The following is an 8,168-nucleotide window of genomic DNA, read 5'->3' as shown; positions in this document are numbered from 1 at the left end:
GGTGAGTTCCTGGCAGCTCCACATGCTTTTTCTGAGAGGCCAACGCTGAGTCAGTCTCTCAGAAGCTGGAGGCAGGTGTGACTTCTCAGCCAATGGCGTCTAACAGGTACACTACTGCTCACTACAGAGTGCCTGTTCTGATTAGTACTTGACTCATTCGGTTAGGATCCCAGTGGTCCTTTTTTATTCTTTATTTGTGTGAGTGTTGGCTGCCTGGGCCCGTGGAGGTCAAAAGCGGTCATCTGATCCCCTGGGACTGGATTTTTAAGGATGGTTATGAGCCACCATGTAGGTGCTGGGAACCGAACCCAGGTCCTTTGCAAGAGCAACTTAACCACTGAGCCATCTTTCCAGCCTTGACCCCAGTGGTTTTAATAGTGATCCTGCTGTCTGGAACGCTGGTAAATATCAGATTCCTTTTAGGCATTTCTTGCTCACACCTATACATTTTTCAAGCCTTCTCTCTGGTCAACCCTGGGGGTAATGGTGTCTCAAGATCATAAAATCTGGCCACTAGAAATGGTCATTGATATCTATTCCTCTTGGCCTTTATGACCAGAAACTGCAGGCACTATCTGTATGTTTTCTTATGCTTTTTGTCTGCCACTCACCTCCTCCTTCCTCTGTATCATCTCTTTTAGAGAGAGGTTCCACCCAACCACCATGCCCCTTATCGGGAGCCTTTCTAATAACTTCCCTCTGTCTGGGATTAGTCCATGTTCCTCTACTCCAGGTGGAGGACAGCCCTAGTGTAGCTGGAATTGAGGCCGCTGACTACAGCACCAGCCAGGACATTTTACAAGCTGAAATATCTCTGCCGTGCTCCACTGAGGAGATCCCCGGGGCAATGGATCCCGACTGGGATGAGTCTGAGGAGGATGTGGCTGCACAGTGCTTGGCTGGGATGGGGGTGGCCATAGTGGTGGCTACGGTCTCTGTTCTTCCTCACGTGGAACTGAGAGCCCTAAGGGGGAGTCCAGAGAGACGCTGAAAGCCCATAGGCCCCAGCACTGAGGAATCACCTGAGATTCCCAAAGATTCCAGATCCTACCACAGCTCCTGTGTTTCCAACCCCCACAGGACTCCAAGAACAAGGTTTCCTGCCACGGTGGCCACAGAAGAGGAGTCTTAGAATCCAATTGCGCCTCCCAAGCACTGCTTCTTGGTGCCAGGGCTCTCTCTACAGGCCTGCCAAGGAGATCAAAGGGCAACCCAGTCCAGCTGGGGAGGTGGAGTCAGCTTCTGTCCTGGGGGTTAAAGAGGCAGGTCCTTCCTGAGAATGATGGTGACTGTACTGGCAGCCTACGTGTGGACATGGGTTGAGAATATGACGCAGAAATCACTAACCAAACCACAGCAATAAACCCTGAGGAAAAAGAGACTAAGTTTTTGTTTCTTTGTGTTTTATTTGGTTGTTTGGTTTTTAGTATTTTAGTATTTTATTTTGTTTTGTTTTCCAAAACATGTTTTCTCTCTATAGGCCTGGCTGTCTTGAAACTCGCTCTGTGGACCAGGCTGGCCTCGAACTCATAGAGATCTGCCTGCCACTGCCTCCCAAGTGCTGGGATTATAGGTGTGTGCCATGCCGGGCGGTGGTGGCGCATGCCTTTAATCCCAGCACTTGGGAGGCAGAGCCAGGCGGATCTCTGTGAGTTTGAGGCTAGCCTGGTCTACAGAGTGAGATCCAGGACAGGCAACAAAACTATACAGAGAAACCCTGTCTTGAAAAACCAAAAAAAAAAAAAAAAAAAAGGAAAGGTGTGTGCCATGATAGATAGCTTCATAAAGAGTCCCAAGCTTGGCCGGCAACATCTGCATATGTTCAAGCCACCAAGATGCCCAAGAGGAAGGTCAGCTTTGTGGACAGGTCAGTGAGGGAAGGGCCCCCGCACAGCTTGTTGTCTGCTAAACTTGTATTGCAAACACAGAAAAGAAGCTAAAAAAGGGAGCAGAAAAGGGTACATTTTTGTCTTCACACACCTGAAAAAATAAATGCAGACAAAAGGGACGTGACACGGCCATTGTGCTTATGAAGTCACTGTGGCTGTGGTGGTCCGTCATGGTCAAGGTGACAAGATCAGTGAGCATTTCAGCAAGCAGCAGTCACTGAACAGGGGCGGCGGCGGCGGCGGGGAGTGGCAGTTCTTTTTAAAATAGTTTGTTTGCTCTTTGACAGTTTCGCACATGTATGCAGTGAGTCTTGCTTCTGCTCACCAGGTTCCCCCCCCCCCACTTCACCACTTACCTCCCTCCTGCCCTTCCTTTCTGTCTTCCTTTTTATTCATCACCCCCGCTCCCCGCTCCCCGCCGCCGCCGCCCCTGTTCAGTCCAGTGGCAAGATGGTTCAGTGGGTTAAGGTATCTGCCACCAAGAGCACATGCCAGAGTTTGATTCCCGAACCCACACAGTGGAAGGAGAGAACTGACCCTCCCAAAGTTGTCAGAGGATGGAATGTGAATGAGGTACAACACTTTGGATTCACCAAAATAGGATAAATAATGGAGTGTCTTCTCTGAATCTGTCAAATGTTGATGGCCTAGACATTGTTTATGTAATTCTTGATTGTATTTATTGTATATAGTTTTTCTTATATTAGTTATAACCTTCTTTTATTATTTTAGACAAAAAGGGGAAAATGTGGTGATATATTGTGTACATTAATACTGAAGATCAGAGAACAGAACAAGCCACTAGATTAAACATAGAGGTCAGGCAGTGGTGGCACACACCTTTAATCCTAGTACTCAGGAGGCAGAGATCCATCCGGATCTCTGTGAGTTCAAAGCCACCCTGGACTACATGAGATTGACTCAGTCTAGGAGAGAAAACAGAGCAAGGCAATGATGGCACACACCTTTAATCCCAGTACTGGAAAGCACACACGCCTTTAATCCCAGGGATGGCGGGTGGAGAAAGGTATATAAGGCGTGAGGAGACAGGAACTCAAGGCTTTTCGGCAGAAGCATCCCTTTCAGCTAGAGGCTTTTTTGGCTGGAGCCTTTTTGGCAGAGGAAGCTTTTCCGGCTCGAGGCCTATGGGCTGAGGCTCTTTCAGGCTGGGGAGTTGGTGAGGAAAGAGGTGGTGGCTGTGGTTTGCTCTGTCCTCTGATCTTCAGGTAAATTTCATTAGGGTACACAATATATCACCACAAAGAAGTTTTAAAATCTAAAAAGGTGTATGTAGGTGATACGATAGTGTACATAGGAATCAGAGAGGGGCTAGAGGGAGACGGTTTAGCAGGTAAGAGAACTTACTGCTCTTCAGGAAGGCCTGCGTTTGATTTATAGCACCTACACGGCAGCTCACACCCATCTGGCAACTCCGGTTCCGGGATCTGACGCCCTCTTCTGGCCTCTGCAGGCATTGTGTGCAAGTGGTACCCGGACACACATAGTCAAAACCCCCATATACCTACAGTCCCAGCACTTAGGAAGCTGGGGGAGGAAGATCAGGCTAGCCAGGACTGTAAACCCCTGGAGGCCAGGCCCTGTCCCCGAGGACCTCCAACCACCAGGCTCTGCCCACAGAACACTCTAATGGCTATAATTGCTGGACTCAGCCCCTCAAGACACAGGCAGCCAAGCTCTGCCCTACAGAGTAAAATGCCCAAGATCAGGCTACAAAATCCCACCAATCCCCGGCCACCCTGGAAAGCTCCGCCCCCAAGAAACCCTTTATAAAGCCTACATCTCTCTCAGTTCTTAGCCACTTCTCTCTCAAGCAGAGGCAGCCACCCATTTTCCCGATACATCTCTTCCGTGGGGTTTCTTGTGGGGTGTGATACTTTGTGGTATTCCTTGGCTCCCGACTGCCAGGATACCTTTCCCTTCAGAGCTGTAACACTTGCATTAGAGATATCTTCCCCCTCAGAGCTTTAACACTTAGATGGACCACACAGCAAAACCTTGCATTAAATACAAAAACGGGCTGGAGAGTGGTGAAAAGCACTTGCCGTTCTGGCCGAGGACCCAGGTTCAGTTCCCACTACTCACATGGTGGCTCACGACCATCTGTAGTTCTGATTCCAGGGGATCTGACACCCTCTCCTGACCTCCACGGGCAATAAGGTACACCTAGGATGCCCAGATATTGATGTAGGCAAAAGACTCATACTCATAAAATAACTGCAGTAATGGTTGCACATGTATACACATATATGACAACTTACTGAACATATTAAGTAAACACAGTTTATTATTATCTGTTAATCACATATAAAACAACAAAGCTGTTGAAATACACTTAATTACTACATATAAAGATGTTAGGATCTTAATAACACCAAAGGAAGAAATCATCAGCCTGCAGACCAATAAGCATTAAATAAATGATAGTAAAATCTTCTCCTTGGCCCTACCCCACAAAGTCTTACACAACAGTAGCTTTACTAATGAGCTCTATCATTATCTTCTTAATTCATGTGATAAAATTGACATACAGATCCAAACAAGGCAGACATACAGCTTTGGAACCAATATATAATGGCATTGCTGGTATTGCAATCAAGGCATAGCACTCAGCCAGGAAGCCCTCCCACGTGCCTCCCACAATTCCATACTGCTCTCAATGGAGTGTCAATGGTTCTGCCGTTACTCCTGTACCTTTCTTCACGGTTCTAGCTCTCAAACACGTTTCCTCGGCTGCTCCCTCTAGTCTAGTAGAATTGTTTTGCATTTGATGTGTCTTTAGAACCATGACTACCCTGTACTCAGTCCCTTGAGTGTCACCCATGGAAGACTCTGGACTCTGATCTATCTCCTATAGTCTGTGAGTTTTGCTCTAGGTTGTCCTCTGCGTCCTCTATTTCCTACTCATCTACAGTTACGTATCTACAGTTGGACTTAGGTTCAGTTCTTTTGTCAACAAGAGAGCTAATGCTTCATTCTGTCACTGAGAGACAACGTCAGCTGACCTCCTCTTGTGACAGTGCAGCCAGTTGACCCAGAAACTAATTCATTTGGGTTGCAAGTGCAAGTGAGGAAACTGATCAAGATTTTGGAGACTGGGACCAAGGATATAGCTCAGTGGTAGATTTTTTGCCTTGTATGTGTAAGGCTCTGGGTTTGATCTCCACTACTTCAGAGAGGAGGGAGAGAGAGCAAGAGGAGAGAGAGAGAGAATAGTATTAGGAGTTAGTCCATTTTAAAGGTGTTAAAGAAGTTTTTATTATCCTCAATGTGGTAGATTAGAAAATTTGGGCATAGCACATTGTGTCTCCACCCAGCAAGACATTAAACTAGCCAGGCATGGGCCTTTAATCCCACCCCTCAGGAAGCAGGGACAGGCAGATCTCTGTGAGCTCCAGACCAGCCAGGCATACATAGTGAGGTCCTGCCTCCCCCTCCCCCTCCAAAAAAATGAAACAATACAGAAAGAAAAAGAAATCAGATCCATTTCACTGCTATCATTATCTGACCTAGCATTAAGACTTTTGGCTTTTTTGAGATAGATTACCATGAACCCTGGTTGGCCTCCAACTTGCCAACGATGACCTTGAATTTCTGATTCTCCTGCCTGCACTTCCCAAGGGCAAAGATTACACATGCCCACCACTGTGCCCAGTTTTAGGTGGTGTGAGGGATCAAACCCATGGTTTCACACCTGCCAGGCAAACACTCTACCAACCGAGATGCACCTCTGACCAACTGTGACTTATTTTGGATAAACAGAATATGATAGAAACAAAATTGCCTAACTTCTGAAACTAGGCATTGAGAGTCCTGGCAGCTTCTGCCTCCTTCTGCCTGGACCACTGTCCTGAGGTGCTAGAAGGTGAGAGCCCTTTACCAGGAAACAGAGACATCCTTCTCTATACCCTCAGGTAACTATTCACAGGACAAGACTGTCAGGGGTGTCATGGCCCTGGTAGAACTGCCACACAGAAGTGTCACAGACCTGTGCTCCCACTGAGGCAGTGAGAATTGCCCAGTTCACTTGTACAGTAGTGAGATGCACAGTTACATATGGTCATCCACAGGAGTCACGTTTCATACTGTCACATGAGCACGGATCCATTCATTGCTCCTAAGAGAAGGACAGGCTTGGGTCCCGATAAGCTTCTGTTGAAATATTCTCATCAACCAAACATCAAATTCAGCAGCCTGTGTTTGTGTATCTCTGTAATAAGAGGTTGTGTACACTCTGCTAAATGGCTGGATTCATAGCCAGCAGCATTCTAAATATCTGAGGGGAGCTGCTCCAATAGACTCCTTTTTCTCTATGAGGCCCATCGTTTCTTGCCCTTAACAGCCATGGTAGTCAGATTCATCACTGCTATGAACAAAGACCTGAGAGAAACAATTCAAGGTGAGTAATTACTCACGTTGGCTCCCTGTCTTTGAGGGTTCGGCCTAAGACGGTGGGAAAGGCATGGCGGAGCAGCTCATATTGTGGCAGTGTGTAGCAAACACTGGGAACACAGGGAGGAGGAAGGGAAAGATACAGTTCTCAAGGACACGCCCTCCATGACACATCTCCTCCAGCTAGGCCCCATCTTTCCCCACCTCCCAACACCATCATATTATGGACACATTTCTGACCCTCATAATCTAATCATCTCTAGACTTGCTCCTCAGAGATGTACCTAAGATCTGCTTCATCTCCTAGGAATTTATTAATGCAAGTTGTCAATCAAAAGTAACCTTCCCATGCTAAGCAACATTTCAGCAATGTGGTTGGGGCCCTTGAAAACCATAAAATCATCAGCAAAATCTACCAAAAAATGTTAAGAGGAAAAAAATGTGGCAGTAGAGATGGAAGACACTGGTTTACACAGTGATCTGAAAGAAGCAGAGGAAGCAACACGGCAGTCCATCTTTGCTAGGAGCATGGGCACCAGATGCCCCGAATGTCTGCACTGCTCTGTCCACATCTCCAGGGGAATGATGAAGACAGAAGCACACTCATCTACGTGGCCACTGAGGGGGAACTGGTGTATCACAAACACATTAGATCCCTCAGGTCTAGGGAAACGCCTATGGTCCCGTCTTTTGCTGGACGGAGTACAACTTCTCATTAGTACCCGAGTCTTACTGTGATCCCACGAGTCCCTGCGATGATGGAAAACACTAGGCTCCTTTTAGAAATCACCTACTCCACACATGTATATTTCAAGCCATTTTTCCAAGTAGCCTGATTTCATTTTGATGGCAACAAAGTCTGGCCACAGGAAGTGAGCATCGCCTTGTCACTTGTTCTTCGTGACCAGAAACTGTATCTCTGAATGTTCTGTCACCTTTTGTAAAGCATAGTAAGTTCAGTAGACCCAACTACCACTTACCTCTTCCTCTGTATCATGTTGTTTAGAGACAAGGGTTGTACCCAGCCACCATGCCCTGTCACCATGGGGCTCCCCAGCAAGCCCCTTCCTCCCTGTGACCCATATCTTGTGTGTAGCCCTACACTAGTGCCCGAATTATCTAAAGTAATCCACAGATGTTGGCCAGAAAGAGTAAAAATGTGAGCATTGGTGTTTGGTATTCTGTTCCCTCGGGGTGGAACAGAATTCCTATTCCCTATGCCCAGAAATCCCTCCCATATCATAGACCAAAGAACACCCTATTTGGAGTCATAAACTTGTCGGAGCCGGGGATGTGTTCAACAGGAAGCTAAGCCTTTGTGTACTCTGCTGAATCTTTCCCTTCATTAAGGCAACCTGGAAAGGAAAATGAGGACAGAGAAATGGGCTGAGAGAAAGGTGGAGGGCGACAAAGGATCCATGAGAATGCATTTACCCATCCACTCATCCATTCATTCACCAACTGATTCCTGAACTCCTTGCTCTGGCCCAGGAGCTGGAGAACAGAAGATACGCAACAGCTAGAGGGCATCCCTGGCCCAGAGCAACAAAATGTCAACCTGTGGAGACAGAAAGAAACAGACATGGGGCCTCCAAAGTCCGGGGGACTCCGAAGGCACATTACATGCTGATGTCTGGAATATGTGCTGTGGGACTGATGGGCTCAGACCACCCACCAAACTTAAATGGGACAGACAACCTCCTCCAGGTTGTCTGTCTGAATAACTTCCCTTAATAAATGGGGGCCCATTTCTCCTTAGAGTATGTTATAAGCAGTCAAATATTCCAGATAAACAAAACTTCAGAGTTTTGAGACGCATTTATTCAGTTCACATCTGAAATCTAGCCTCTCCAAAACTGCATCAACACA

The sequence above is a fragment of the Peromyscus californicus genome, unplaced genomic scaffold (genome assembly GCF_007827085.1).
Source record: "Peromyscus californicus insignis strain IS unplaced genomic scaffold, ASM782708v3 Scaffold_11__1_contigs__length_118956290, whole genome shotgun sequence".
Classification (NCBI taxonomy): Eukaryota; Metazoa; Chordata; class Mammalia; order Rodentia; family Cricetidae; genus Peromyscus; species Peromyscus californicus.
This window is presented reverse-complemented; position numbering follows the sequence as displayed.